The 16,701-nt window shown below is 35.1% G+C and overlaps 1 long non-coding RNA gene across 1 annotated transcript in view; it reads right to left on the minus strand.

Annotated features, from left to right (window-relative positions):
- LOC137245503 (uncharacterized) overlaps positions 1 to 16,701 on the minus strand; it is a 359,413-nt gene that overhangs the window by 298,910 nt on the left and 43,802 nt on the right. The window lies entirely within an intron of this gene.

A 16,701-nucleotide genomic window follows, 5' to 3' on the forward strand; every position in this document is an offset into this window, starting at 1 on the left:
GAAGCTTTATTCACTGTAAAGGGCTAATTAATGGTGACTTATCCATAACCAGATAAAACAGCTGATCGAACCAACCTTATGGAAATCAATCGATTAATGGGGCCATACCATAACGCTAAAGCCATAACCATACCATAGCCAACCAATTGGTTTTTGGTTTTTCGCCATATCCATAACCTAAAATATTTGAGTTGGTGAATTTATTAACCTTTTGTGTATTTTATTTATTGTTTTGGATACGTTTTGACTAAGAGACTTATTGCCTGTGGACATTTTTTGCGTTTTCCTCATTTTTATGAAAATGTCAGCTGTTTAAGGTTATGGCACCATTAATCGATCACAATGAAGATGGTTATGGATATGGGTATAGTTACGACCATGGCGTTAGGGTTAAGAAAGTTTAACTGGCCCTTTAGTTAATGAAATATATTTGTGAATTCATACAAGTGGCGAATGTCTGAAAAAACGTTCACAATAGTACATAGCCTCGGTCACATGTAAAATCCCTGTTTGGTTACTGCACAATAGTGTTTTCCAAACATTTTTATAAACGACTGGTATATTGAATTATGTACTTACATATTTTAAAATGCTTGCTTAACTGGATGTTCATATTAGCCGTCATCCACTGAGTTTTCTAACTCCGTATCACGCTCAATTTTCACGGGAATGCTCTAGATCCTTGGGAGACTTAAGAAGCAGAGGTCGTATTTGTACTAAGCTGAGCAGAGCTCACAAGAGTATTGTGACGAATATTAGCAACACTAAGGGATACTATCATCTCTAAGCCGATACTAAGCAGTGACTTGTATGCACATCAACAAATCAATCATCATGTCTACCCATATGTCCATACAAGCAGCGGAGAGGAACGCACAAACACATGCATATATATTATCTGAGATGCCAACAAAAGTAGGCAACCATTTGTGCAAGAGTCACTCACATATACACGCGCATATGAGAAACGTGCATCTGTAGCTATAGCTGGTAATTTTATAGCTGGTAAACAAATAGTAATTTCTAGAAACGCCTAGAAATATGCAAACGAGGAAACCGAAGAGTATAAAAGCAACACCAGCTGAGGCATGGCAATCAGTTTGATATAAGCAAGCTATTGGTTGTGAAGTATCATTGTTATTGTGAAGTAATTTAATAAAGGCCATTTTGCATTATTGAATATTAGAGTTATTTATTCAACAGTTTAGCGATACGAACGTTAGTAGAAGATTGCAAATAAGCGGAATTTCAGTAAATTCGTTACAGTAAATTAATTTTGGACGCATAACGGTAATCCGTAACGGCATAAACTAATAGAGATAGATATAGACTTCTATATATCAAAATGATCTGGGCGAAAAAAGAAATTCATTTAGCCATGTCCGTCCGTCCGTCCGTCCGTAAGCACGATAACTTGAGTAAATTTTGAGGTATCTTAATGAAATTTGGTATGTAAGTTCTTGGGCACTCATCTCAGATCGCTATTTAAAATGAACGAAATGGGAATATAACCACGCCCACTTTTTCTATATCGAAAGTTTCGAAAAACCGAAAATGTACGATAATTCATTACCAAAGACGGCTAAAGCGATGAAACTTGGTAGGTGGGTTGTTCTTATGACACAGAATAGAAAATTAGTAAAATTTTGAACAATGGGCGTGGCGCCGCCCACTTTTGAAATAAGGTAGTTTAAAAGTTTTGCAAGCTGTAATTTTGCAGTTGCTGAAGGTATCATGATGAAATTTGGCAGGAACGTTACTCCTATTACTATATGTGTGCTAAATAAAAATTAGCAAAATCTGACAACCAACACACCTACTTAAAAAAAAAAAAATTAAAAGTCAAATTTTAACAAAAAATTTAATATCTTTACAGTATATAAGTATAATATGTCAACATTCAACTCCAGTAATGATATGGTGCAACAAATTACAAAATGGGCGTGGCTCCGCCCTTTTTTCATTAATGATATAAGTCGACCAATCCTTGTGAAATTTGGTAAGGGCATACCTTCTATCCCGGTAACTATTTTCTCTGAAAATGAGCGAAATCGGTTGAATCCACGCCCAGTTTTTATACACACTGTCCTTGAGCAAAAATCGATATATATCTACTAAACTTAGTTCACTTACTTATCTGAACTCACTTTATTATTAATGGGCAAAATCCTACTATGACCACGCCCACTTTTTCGATATCGAAAATTTCGAAAAATGAAAAAAATTCCATAATTCTTTACCAAATACGAACAAAGGGATGAAGCATGGTGATTGGATTGGTTTTTTGACGTAAAATATAACTTTGGAAAAAACTTTGTAAAATGGGCTTGACACCTACCGTATTAAGTAGAAGAAAATGAAAAAGTTCTGCAGGGCGAAATAAAAAGCCCTTGGAATCATGGCAGGAATACTGTTCGTGGTAATACATACTATATAAATAAAATAGCGGTACCCGACATATGATGTTCTCGGTCACCCTGCTCCACATTTTGGTCGATATCTTGAAAACGCCTTCACATATACAACTAAGGGCCACTCCCTTTTAAACTCTCATTAATACCTTTAATTTGAACCCAGATCGTACAAACACATTATAGAGTCACCCCTGGTCCACCTTTATGGCGATATCTCGAAAAGGCATCCACCTATAGAACTATGGCCCACTCCCTTCTAAAATACTTTTTAATACCTTCCATTTGATACCCATGTCATACGAACACATTCCACTGTTACCCTAGGTTCATTTTCCTACAAGATGATTTTCCTTTATTTTGTCTCCAAAGCTCTCAGCTGAGTATGTAACACTTAGCCTTCCTTACTTGTGTTTTATTCAAATTAGTTGTGATAGGCAGATGTCGCCGTTGTGCTGAATTTAACAAATTTTTGAAAAATTAGGTTTATTAAAAGCAGCGTTGCTAAACTAAAGACATGATATTAACAAATTATTTGGCTCCCAAATTAAACCCGACTTCTATCTGGATTTATCTGGCTCAAATCGGTATGGTTGCATTTACATGCAAAAGTATTTATCTGGCTCAGGATCTTTCCGACGCACAGTGTTTCGTGTAGAACAAGCTAGCTGGACAAAAACAAAGTTCTTATTCCAAGAAAAGTGTAATGAGAAATGAAAGAAAACAAACAAAATAACGGGATTTTTGCTTTTTTTTTGATAATTTTGCTCATATATATTGAGTAATTGAAGTAAGAAGACAGGAGTGGCCGTAAAATGCATTGATTAATTTGCAAAATTCTTGTTGAATATTAAGATTCATATTTCTTTTAAGTGAACACTTTTACCTAATTTTTTTGACGGATTCTAAGCTCGAAGGTAAGTAAAATTTTTTAATAGTAATTCTTTCACAATTAGAGTATTTTCAAAATATTTAACATTCCGTTATTAAGAAGAAAAGGTATTTTTTCCCTATATTTTTAACTTTAGGGACAAAAAAGTTACATACATCCGCGGACATACGGGCTTAATTTTACATATGTTATAGTCGCAAGTATTCTCTAATAGTCAAAAGAAAAAACCATTGCGAATTATTTGCACATCTATTTAAAATTTTTTTTTTTTTTGTAGATTTAGTTATCTCTACATATCAAATAGGATGTATGTACGTACCAGCTCCGACGAGATATTTGAACCTTTAAAGCTGATCTACAAACGGCAAAACCAATTCCCTGGTACAGGGAACAAACACGTAGCCATAAAACATACAAAAATAAACGCGCAAGGTCAACAAGAGCATACCAAAAGCAAAAAGGCGAAGATCATTGACTTCAACCTGCCACAACCTACCGCACCAGTCACCAAGGCATAAAAACAGGTACATACAATGGATTGATGAAGATAAGCCAAAACCAGGTTTCGGCAATACCAATGACGGCAACACTGCTCGTAGGTTTTTCAAAAATTCTGAGGCTAGTGCTGAGATTACGGGATTGGATGTAACGCTCATCAAAAGATTCGACACTCTCCTTCGCGCATTATCATCTGGGTACAATATAAATATCCAAAGATTTGAAAAATTTGCGGTCGAGACTAAAAAACTATACATAGATCTCTATCCATGGTTTAATATGCCTGTTACAGTTCATAAATTCTTAGTGTATAGTACTGATATCAGCAATTTTACCTATTGGTCAACTTTCCGAGGAAGCACAGGAAGCCCGTAACAAAGGTTTGAGACGATTCAGGGATTATAACACACAAAAGCAGACGCGTGAAGCCACGAATAGGGATCTTATGAATATGTTGCTTATAACATCGGATCCTTTAGTTAACAGTTTTAGGGAGATACCTAAGAAAAAATTTAAAAGTCTGACTTCAGAAGTCTTAAATTTACTGTCCCCCGATAATGTTGAGGAGTCAATAAATACCCCAGTTGTTTCAAGCTTTCACAGTAGTGCTGCTGGTGTTCATGACTATTCCACAAGTGACTCATCCAATGAAAGTGATGATAGCGAATAATAACATAATTATAAAAGATAACCTACCCTCCTACCCTATAACTTTTTGTTGGATCAGGTTTTATTCAATTTAAATATATTGTCTTTTCTACTTTGTATGATACTTTACTTTTAAGTTTTTGTAATAAGTAATTTTCACATAATTAATTTAATTATTTACATTGTTATTATTATTATTGTAATTCACTTTTACATTCCTGACTGGTACTATAAAATAATTCTGTAAAAATTGTAGTGCCAGGATAAATACTCAAATAAATACAAAATATGTATGTACATATGTACAGTCACTCACATAAATAAGTAGACACCCCTTTTTGGATAATTCTTACAATTTTCGCTTTCGCAAATTTATTTTAACTAATTTCCCATAAGAAAATTTGTCACGATCTATAACAAAAACTAAATTATATTTAAAAAATTCGACGAATTTTCATAAAAAATTTTAATTTTTTTTCCGAATTTTTAGAATTTTTTAGAGTATTGAGATTTGTATTCCATTCAATTTAAGTACAATAAAGTAATATTCTTAAGTCCTTTAAATTTTTTTTGGATCTATGTCACTTATTCACATAAGTTACTGTATATGAAATAAGCAAATGTATGCATATGAAGTAAAATTTTGGAAAAAAATAAAAAAAGAACATATGGCTGAAAAAAATGACGTAGTTGTAATAAATGACTGCATATGAAACGGAAAATCTCATAAAATAATTTTATCCAGCTAGTTTGTTCTACACGAAACACTGTGCGACGGGATGATGACTTTTGTCCTTATTAGCTCAATTTTAAGAATGAATATTAATATATAGTCTTATTTATATATAAAAAATTAAAATAAAAGTAAGGCGCAATAAATATCCGAAGAGATTTAAGGCCGAAACACACTCGGAGTGCTTGCCAAATAATGCCGAGGGGCGATCCCGCTTAAAAAATTTTCTTCTATTTGAAACACTTGTTTCTAAAATTTTGATGCTGCTTTGCCCGGGGCGTGAACCCAGGATCATCGGTGTGGTGTCTATAGACACATTTATAAGAAATTTTTTTTGAAACACAAATGGGCAATTCATGATAATTCCATTTATTTACCGCGAGCGAAGAAACAAACCATTTCTTCATTTTCTGGCCAATCGTGACAGCCATTAACCCTGTCAGCTTATTTGACAGGTTGGTACGACAATATATGAATATAAGGATTCTTAACTTGTAGGGATTCACAATGGGCGCTGTTTGCTAATATGCTGTAAAAGTTACAGAATCTTAATTAATTTAACTGATTTTTTTTGTTAAAAGAACTTATATCATTGGCCATTTCAACAGCGAACAACTGTCAATTTGCATTTGAGTCAGCTTATTTTAAAGAGAAACTTACTCCCACGGCGCTCACTACTTTGTTCTTTTGGCTATCATGCCACAGAAATCTCTGTCATATCAACACCCAATATTATTGTAATGCTGATGAAAATTTGTTATTTTAACAGTTTTAATTAGTATTTTTAGGGTGTCATATTAATAATTTTTAGATGACAGTGTAAAGATATGAGGCCACATTGGTGTGATGGTAAGTGAATCGTACCAGCTCCAAACTATCGCAGAAGTATTAGATTAAGAGACGGTACTAGCCCTAATTCTTTCCTCTCGCAGTGCTTTCAATTGACAGTTTAACATTGTGATGTCATACGAAATGGTAATTGCCCCCCTTTGGCAGACCTTTAGAATTACTGAGAAGTTTTTCATGCGTAACAACTGCCGAGAGCGACCTCACTTAGAAAAGTTTTTTTTTCTCAAAGAAAAAAAATTTAAATACCAATATCTTAGACTTAGCGCTGTTTGTACAAGTGTGGCTGCTAACTGTCCTGCTGTGTCTCCGATTAGCATCAGTTAGGATGTAGTCAATAACGCTGTAGTATGAAATTATTGCGTTAAGTGCCTGACTGTCATTTTTACTACAGGGCAACAGCCCGTGAGTATGGATAAAAGCAATGCTTATTTTCATATATTTTTCAAGCTTGAATCTTTTCTACAAATCTTACATATTTTAAAATTGTACATGGAATTTCGCTGCGATTTTGTCTTCAGCCTAAAATGGAAATCACTTATTTCAGCTAAAATAGCTGCATCAGGAAACTATAAAAAAAGGAGTTGTAATGCCTTATCTCCAATATGGATCTTTATGGAGTTGGTGTAAACCAAGGGAGTCATCAGTAGTCAAAAGAGCCATTGGACGAGCATCTTTGGTGTAAACTATGAAAATAGTATCAAGAAATTTGATCTAAGCTGTGGATTTTTAGCTAGTTTTGAACTGTTTTTAGTTTTGGTTTGGATACATGCTCTAGTTTAGAACTTCATGACTTTATGACAAGACCTCAGCCAGCAAAGACGCTAAAAGTATGTATATTTACACTGCATCAAATGAGAACAACCACATCATTCAAGTGCCGTGCCTTTCGTACAAGCCATAAGCATTGAAGGCGATCATCCAACCTTTTAAGTCTCGCGAAGAGAGAAAGGGACTTGTGATCTAATTTAATTGAAAAAAAGCTTATTCCTTAATTCCAATCAGAGTTTCTGAAAGCGTGGCTGGGGTAAAGGAAAGGTATTCAATACTGACAATTTTTATTAAAACGAACTTGAGACAGTTTTTTAAATGCTTTCATTGAAATGCAAACAGTTCCCTGAATTTTTTGTATTTGTGTAAATAGCCAATTAGTGAGATTATTAATTGACAATTCAGCTTTCCTTAAAGTCATATAACCGATATATTTTAATAGAAATAACATATTACTTAAGCATATATGTATGTAGATTAGGGCTTCACAAAAAAATTTCTGAATTTTTGGAAAACTTTCAGGCCGTAATATCAAGATGAATTTGTCATAAAGCCCCCGAATTCCAATCATCGCTAACGCTGAAACTCAATCGCCAAAAATCTCTAAAACAGTATCAAATACGCGAAAAAGTATGCAACATTTAGTAGCATGTGGTCAAATAACAGCCTAAAGCGGGAGTCATTGGTGCCGTATATCGTATCGCTGTAGTCGTATCCCTAACGTAATCGGCTGTTTATCGTTACGACGGAAACCAAAAGCTGGAGACATTGGTGCTTTATCGGTAACCGTATCGGTAACCTTTTAACAGCTGATTCGACCAACCTTATGGGAATCAATGCAATCGATTATTGGTGCCGCTAAGGTCGTAACCGTATCGTAGCCAACCAATTGGGTTTTGGTTTACCGTCGTAACGATAAACAGCTGATTACGTTAGGGATACGGATACAGCGATACGACATACGGCACCAATGACTCCAGCTAAAAACCAATTGGTTGGCTACGATACGGTTACGACCTTATGCGGCATTTACTCACGAACGTACGTACCAAAAACGTGTCAGCTGACACGACCTATCTTATGAGTGTGCAATGTAAACGAAAACTCACCGACGTGCAACGCCCGTACGTACGTAGCCCGGAACGTAGAAATCAAAACAATTTTGATTTTTTCCGTAAGAACGTGTCAGCTGATCGCTCTCTCAATAGACAGAGTTGCCTAGTAAACTTTTGTGCGCTAATTTTTGACCGTTTGCAGTTTTATGCAAAAACACCTAATTAAAGTTTGAAAAATTGTGAAAATAATTCGAAGTAATTATGTAAAAGTGCAGATTATAAATATGTGATCTATTTATATTTATTTAATATTAATTCCAGCCTTTTACAACATCAAAAATTAAATTGGAAAAAGTTGATGTTTCCATAAGCATGCATGCAAAATGGTCAATGGCAACAGTGCTTATCTGTAAACAATACACACACAAATATGTTATGTACATGTACACAGACGCATACATTGATTCCTACGGGCTTGAGGGTTCGCTCAAACGTGTTTCGTACGACAAACGTCCGTACGTACGGCACACGTCGGTGGGTAATTGCCGCTTTAGCTGCACCAATAATCGATTGCATTGATTCTCATAAATTTGGTCGAATCAGCTGTTATAAGGTTACCGATACGGATCCGATAAAGCACCAATGTCTGCAGCTTAAAGGGCCCATTACTGATACTTAGCATAGACTTGACTTGGGTTGAGAACTGTCACTTACAGTTCTGTTAAATGAACATTGCATGTTACTGATTACTCAAAACTTAGCAACACTTAACTTGACTTAGAAGTCTGTTGAATTTTGATTTTCTATGTAAGTTCTAAGTGACGTTTACATTTTGAGATGCCATTTGTTTGTTTCCATTTCATTTTGTCATACAAATTGACATTTATTTAAAAATAAATTTCAACGCTGATTATGATGCCAGGTTGTATGCGCTAAGTGGAGTATAATCGTGGCTAAGTTGACAAGTTTATGCCAAGTTTACGCCATGTCAAGTCAAGTCTATGCTAAGTATCAGTAATGGGGGCTTAAGTCCTATGAAAAGTATAGAAGGTATGCTTTTATTCCATATGGTACCAAATGTTGCACACTTTTGCGCATTTGATACTAGCCGTGTTTTTTATACACGCGTATACGTGTACGCCTATCCTCGCTTCGATAACGCTTAGGAGACCCATCTAGGGGCAGTGGTTAAATAACTAGCTACAGCCACAGGGTGTACCGAAAAGCGGAGACACAACCCTCTGATGGCCATAGGGTATAACATATAGCTAAATCAGTTGCGATGAATTGTGGACACATATAGAATACATAGAATTAGTTTAGAGGGTGAAACAAAAACACATATTTCAGTTACATCTGAGTATAATGCGTATTGAATTTTAGTAGGACAAATTTTATGTGCAGCAGTTTCAGAGGTGTATTTAAAGTTTGTCGCTGTCCATATAAAGTTTAAGCGTATAGACGTTTACGTGTAAAAAACAACACGGCTACTCTTTTAGCTATTTTTAGCGATGGAGTTGCGTTAGCAAAAGCTGGAGTTTGGGGCAGGAAATAAAAAAAGGAAACTGTAGCTCCAAGTGTCTTGTTTTAGATTTAGGACAGGTGGTGTGGTGGTAGCGTGCTTAGAAAAAAGTTCTAATCGGGGTCGCCCCTCGGCAGTAATTTGGCAAACTCTTCGAGTGTAATTTTGCCGCGAAAAAACTACTCAATGAAAATTGATTTGCCTTCCAGATGTCGTGCAGAATCGGTATAAAATATGTATGTAGGTCCCGTCGTGGCAATTTGTAGGAAAAACAAAAAGGAGCACGAAGAGAAGCTTGGCCTAAAATCTCTTCGGAGGTTATCGCGCCCAGGACTTACTTACTTTAAACTTGTGTAGCCTCTGTGGTTTTAGGTAACACAGGCCGACAGCATCTCAGATCCAGAAACCGGACTTTATATATTTTCGAAGGATTTTGATGCGATGAATCGAAATCTGGCCTCAGAATTGCTCTATCAGCTCTGGTTTTCGAGATCCTAACCTGAAAGTGCAAAAAACACTGTTTTTGCCCATATTTGAGGTTATGTAGCCTTGCAGATGTTTTCTTTCACCAAAATTAAAGCATGGCATCTTTAAATACAATTCTTCTTCTTTCAAATGACGTTGAGGTTGCTCAACTTTTTTTTTTCGCTGAGATATCGCATTTTGAAATTTTCATGTTTCTAAATTTTCCTACAACTGAAAATCGATTGAGATAACATAGACATGATGTAATCCAATCCTAATTTTCTTGAAATTAGTCTTATTTTTCTTGAAATTTTGTCTCACACCATAAGTGTGCTAACTAACCACACCTCTACACTATCTAAACCTCGGGTACCGAGTCACACACAGCCCTAACCCCTAGAAACCACCCCTATCATACCGCAAGCAGGCGAACCCACTTAACCCTAGGGACAGCGTTTACTTGCATATTTCTCTTAAAATAAGTCTTCTTTATCTAGATATCTCACACCACAAGTGGTCTAACCAACTTAACTGTTAACCCATCAACTCCCGTATCCCCTAACCCCTAGAATCCAAATTTCAAAATGTGATATCCGAGCGAAAAAAAATGATATTTGAGCAAACTCAACGCCATTTGAAAGAAGAAGACTTGTATTTAAAAATGCCGTCCTTTAATTTTGGTGAAAGAAAAAATCTGCAAGGCTACATAATCTCAAATATGGGCAAAAACGGTGCTTTTTTCACTTTTAGGTAAGGTTATCTGAGGTCAGATTTGGATTCAGCGCATCATAAACCTTCGGGAATATATAGTCTGGTTTCTGGGTCTGAATGTTGGTTAAATTTTGTCGGCCTGTGTAGTCTAAACAACCAACAAATTTTGAATTTTAACTAATAAAAGTAAAAAAAAAAAAAAAAAAATTGAAAAAAAAATTCAAAATATGTACTTATTTATTTTAATTTTTTTAGTTAAAATCCAAAAATGGTTGCTTTTTTGATTTTTAATCGTGGTTATACGACATTAATCGGAGATGAACGTTGATCGGTTGGTGACGTCGATTATAGTCAACAATGCAGTTGCCGTCCAAATGGGTGTTCTGCATTTCGTCAGTTTGATGCAGTAAAACAAGAAAACGGCTGGCTCGATTAGTTTGGCTCTGTGTATGGTTTTTGTGGACATATTGAATTGTAAAAGGCACACTTAACATTCGTGATTTTCTAAAATTTTCCGATTTTTTGCAGATTTTCCAAAAAATCATCAAAAGTCCTTTTTTTGTTGCATTTTCTAATTCATGTGACATAAACAAAAATAATTATGAAGAAAAAAATTTATATGGGAATTCTAGTTATATAATTAACGATTAGGAGCTAAGAACTAGATCTTAGCTTTTATCTCCTTAACCCTCCAATAGATTGTGGCGTCTGGCCAGACGAGAAGTCTTTATTTTCGTGAATAACTTTAGTGCTACTCACCCGATCATGAAAAGCTTTAGTGACTGTTTAAGTTTAGAGGCGGTCTTTATAATAATTCCGAAATCGATATTTTTTTCTTTTTATTTTATCTGTTTTTTTTGTACCAAAATTGATTATGTCACTTTTTAGCGTTGTCTTCTGGCTAAGTTCAAAGTGTAAAATTTCGTCTGGCCAGACGACAACGCTAAGATGTGTTCATGGTTCAATTATGTACAGGTTGGCTCATCTCATCAGCTGATTTTATTTATGTCATTGCATGGTCGAAGGGATTGTCAAAAGGAGATGGCAAACTCAAAATGAAACCAACACATTGGCAAGTTACTAAGTTTTATGTTTCCATTCCATACCATTCGCACCAACACCAATACACAGATTTTGACAATTTGGACAGACATATTTTGTTGCTTTACAGATGAGCCAACCTGTATATAGTTGAACCAAAGAGTATATATTGTCAAGAGGCGTCACTCGATACTTTTGTTGTTGCCAAAGCGAATTACTCGATGTTTTCTCAAGGTAGTCGTTGTTTTTTTTTATCAGATGTATTTATAAAAACGCCTTCTATACATTTTCGTGGGGTATTTATGTTTATTTTACTGATTGTATTAAATTAATTAATTAATTCTCTTTCCAAAAATCTTAATTATGCAAAGTCACTTTACCGCATAACTATATAGGATTCAATTAAAAAAAACTAAACAAAACTTCCTTGAGAATCACATTCGACATGACAGGGTTGCTTTGGCAACAACAAAGTATCGAGTGACGCCTCTTAACAAATATATACTCTTTGGTTGAACCATGGATGTGTTGAATTTATTCACCGCTAATCGGAGGGCGGCCACCGTGGTGTGATGGTAGCGTGCTCCGCCTATCACACCGTATGCCCTGGGTTCACACCTCGGGCAAAGCAACATCAAAATTTTAGAAATAAGGTTTTTCAATTAGAAGAACATTTTTCTAAGCGGGTCGCCCCTCGGCAGTTTTTGGCAAGCGCTCCGAGTGTATTTCAGTGAAAGCTCATCTGCCTTGCAGATGCCCTTCGGAGTCGGCATAAAACATGTAGGATCCGTCCGGCCAATTTGTAGGGAAAATCAAGAGGAGCACGACGCGAATTGGAAGAGAAGCTCGGCCTAAAATCTCTTCGGAGGTTATCGCGCCTTACATTTTTATTTTACATACATTATATGTGATATTTTATGATTTTTCCGGTCAATTTATTTTTGTAGATTTTTGTTGGTAATAGGCTTTTTTGACCAATAGTTTTTTAATTGCAAATAAAAATATTTATTTAAATTTTTCCACCTCTTTATAGAAATCTTTATACCACAAATTAATGTAATATTTTTATCTTCATTGTTGTTAATAAATTAGTTCACCTCTGAAGATGCTAGGAAGTCTAGCGAAACGTTAGGTGGAAAAATTTAAATAAATATTTTTATTTGCAATTATATGTGAAATTTTTTATTTTGCTATTATAGTTTAAAGGGGTGAGGCTAGAAAAATCATTTATTTTATTAATAAGGAATACCCAAATGTATACATTTTAAACAATGTATGTATGTATATGTGTAAATATTTCATATTTATTAGAATTTTATAAGAATAAGTAAAGTTTCCTGTGCATTTGATTCTGATTAAAGTATTTAATAATTAATTATTATTAATTATACAGAATACTCTTAGAAGCTTCTTGATTACTGATATTAAATACGAGCCGGACCCGTGTGCATCTTGCGCAACCAATATAAAAGTCTCTTATCAAATATCAACAGAAATCAGCTGTTCTATCAATCATTGAAACTTACAGGCTTGCGTTGCCATCTGGCGTATGAGAGCAACTGCCGGTAATGCAGTGCAAATATTCACAATAGCGCCATAGGACAAATAGATTTCTTTGTGTGGTCACGATCGTTTATTTTTAACAAATTATTTTAATAAAAAAGCACTACGACTAAAATTGCCCAAAGCTCGCTAATAGCCCGAATTACCATTTATTTATTTATAAATTGCAAACACAACAACCATAAGTTTTATTTACAGTGTTTGGTTTATTTTGTATTCCAAAAAGAGCGAAAAAGGGACCCGTACATTAAAATAGCAATTAGAAATAATATATATGATATGCTTCAATATTTTTTGACATATTTTTTTATTTATCAGCATCTTTATCCCGCTTCATTCTTCACTGGGTAAATGTTTCGGTATCTACGCAAAATTGGAGCACTCACTAAGCTCCTTTGTCGTTAGATATTTGCACAAATTGCCTGACCCAGTAGTACCAAATATAAGCGTAAATAGGCCCATCAAGCCACTTTGAAGTCACTAAAGTAGATGATTTTGCGAACCGATTGTCAGTCGGTAGCATCCATCGTTGTTTTTTTTTTTAATCGTATTAAATGGTATTATTACCAAAATGCATCTAGATGTCCGCCTGTCCCCGCCTATCCATCCAAAGGCTCATTTGCTCTTAGTATTGGAAAAGTTTCGAGCACTTTTGAGGATCAAATGGGCTACATGTCGGTCGTGTGTTAAACAACAATACAAATATGAATTTTATAGAATAAAATCTCTAACCACAGCGGATGACTTAATTGCTGGTCGATTTAGTAAATAGGACAAGGACAAATTACTTATTAGTCATACATGTACTACATTAGACCGATTAAAAATCAATTTGATTTTCTTTTTTCATACATGCTGTAAACTGTCGTTTTCTAGCCCAATCTCAAAACAGTTCCCATCTAGTTCTCATATAAAGTAGCATAAGATTGTATAATTGTGAATATTTTCGCCTGGAATACCCAGGCGTACTCTTCGTTTCATTACAGAGCGAATAAGACTTAACAAGCTCAGTTTTGGAACAGTTGATAAGGTTTCCTAAAAGATTTCAATTTATTCTTCACTTCCGCTTGGGCCCCTGAAAGTAGAAAGTATCGTGGAAATCTTATCGATAGATTATCGTATCATATTTGTACCTAGATTTTGTTTGCTGAGAAACATTATACGACAGAACACATAGACTGAATGAGTCCATAGTATTACCAGAAGTTTGCTCAACAACCAAACTGAAAAACCCAAACAAAAACCAGGACCTATGTTATAAAAGGACTTATGCCACGTGCTGCTTCTAAATCTGTTAGCTGTGCCACTCCTAATAATTAAATGCTTCAGTCCTAACCTTGGGCACGAGCACAAAATGTGCTTCATCGTTTCCTCCTCCCGCACTTCCTACATCTGCTATCATTGACAAGGCATAAGCAGGTGACGCGAGAAGGCAGTGCCCAGTCAGAATACCTATTATCTACAGTCTACAGTCCCCTCTTTTCAATGATACGAGTAACTTTAGGATGTGAAAGTAAGAGTTCGGATGTCAAAATAAAAAATTATACGAGTACAAGTATTCAGCTAGGTATCTCGAATTCCGAGACTCCTACCTTATTTTGCCTAAAATGACTCGACTGTATATGAAATGAAATAAAACAAGTAAGGAAGGCTAAGTTCGGGTGTAACCGAACATTACATACTCAGCTGAGAGCTTTGGAGACAAAATAAGGGAAAATCACCATTTAGGAAAATGAACCTACGGTAACCCTGGAATGTGTTTGCGTGACATGGGTATCAAATGGAAGGTATTAAAGAGTATTTTAAAAGGGAGTGGGCCATGGTTCTATAGGTCATAAAGGTGGACCAGGGGTGACTCTATAATGTGTTTGTACGATATGGGTATCAAATTAAAGGTATTAATGAGGGTTTTAAAAGGGAGTGACCCTCAGTTGTATATGTGACGGCGTTTTCAAGATATCGACCAAAATGTGGAGCATGGTGACCCAGAACATCATCTGTCGGGTATTACTAATTTATTTATATATGTAATGCGACGAACAGTATTCCTGCCATGATTCCAAGGGCTTTTTATTTCACCCTGAAGAACTTTTTCATTTTCTTCTACTTAAGATGGTAGGTGTTACACCTATTTTACAAAGTTTTTTCTAAAGTTATATTTTGGTCAAGAAACCCATCCAATCACCATGTTTCATCCCTTTTTTCGTATTTGGTATAGAATTATGGGATTTTTTTCATTTTTTGTAATTTTCGATATCGGATTTCGCCCATTTTTAATACCAAGATAAAGTGAGTTCTGTGTATAAAAACTGGGCGTAGCTTCAACCGATTTCGCCCATTTTCACAGAAAACAGTTATCGTCATAGAAGCTATGCCCTTGCCAAATTTCACAAGGATTGGTAAATTTTTTGTTGGACTTATGGCATTAAAAGTATTCTAGAAAAATTAAATGAAAAAGGGCGGAGCCACGCCCATTTTGAATTTTTCTTTTATTATTGTATTTTGTTGCACCATATCATTACTGGCCTTGAATGTTGACATAATTTACTTATATACTGTAAAGATATTAAATTTTTTGTTAAAATGTGCCTTTAAAAAAATTTTTTTTTAAAAGTGGGCGTGGTCGTTATCCGATTTTGCAAATTTTTATTAAGCATACATACAGTAATAGAAGTAACGTTCCTGCCAAATTTCATCATGATATCTTCAACGACTGCCAAATTTTAAATTACCTTCTTTTAAAAGTGGGCGGTGCCACGCCCATTGTCCAAAATTTTACTAATTTTCTATTCTGCGGCATAAGTTCAACTCACCTACCAAATTTCATCGCTTTATCCGTCTTTGGTAATGAATTATCGCACTTTTCGGTTTTTCGAAATTTTCGATATCGAAAAAGTGGGCGCGGTTATAGTCCGATTTCGTTCGTTTTAAATAGCGATCTGAGATGATTGCCCAGGAACTTACATACCATATTTCATCAAGATACCTCAAAATTTACTCAAGTTATCGTGTTTACGGGCGGACGGACGGACGGACATGGCTAAATGAATTTCTTTTTTCGCCCAGATCATTTTGATATTTAGAAGTCTATATCTATCTCGATTAGTTTATGCCATTATGCCGTTATGCGAACAAAATTAATATACTCTGTGAGCTCTGCTCAGCTGAGTATAAAATTAAAAAAAATGTTTTCCTTGAGAATCCGTCAAATGTACACATGACTTTTATTATTCTATAGCATACCTACAAATACTTTCTGAGTTAACCAAATAGTGATTCTGAGTCAAACTCAAATTTAGCTTGAAGGTTCCTGTATGCTATTGTACTATGTAACTAAATTTATTGAGAAGTAATTAATTCTACTTTTCCGGCGTTTATGCGCCTTTGGATGCGGACGAGTGCATAATGGAACATGCGCGAGTACATTCTCACAATAATTCTGCAACACATCAACAATCAATGAAGATTAGAAGCCTGATAGAGCTCAGACAAATAAGGCATTTGAGTTTAAGTATATAAATATGTATTTAAAACTTACATATGTA

Source organism: Eurosta solidaginis, chromosome 3 (genome assembly GCF_040869045.1).
Source record: "Eurosta solidaginis isolate ZX-2024a chromosome 3, ASM4086904v1, whole genome shotgun sequence".
Taxonomy (NCBI): Eukaryota; Metazoa; Arthropoda; class Insecta; order Diptera; family Tephritidae; genus Eurosta; species Eurosta solidaginis.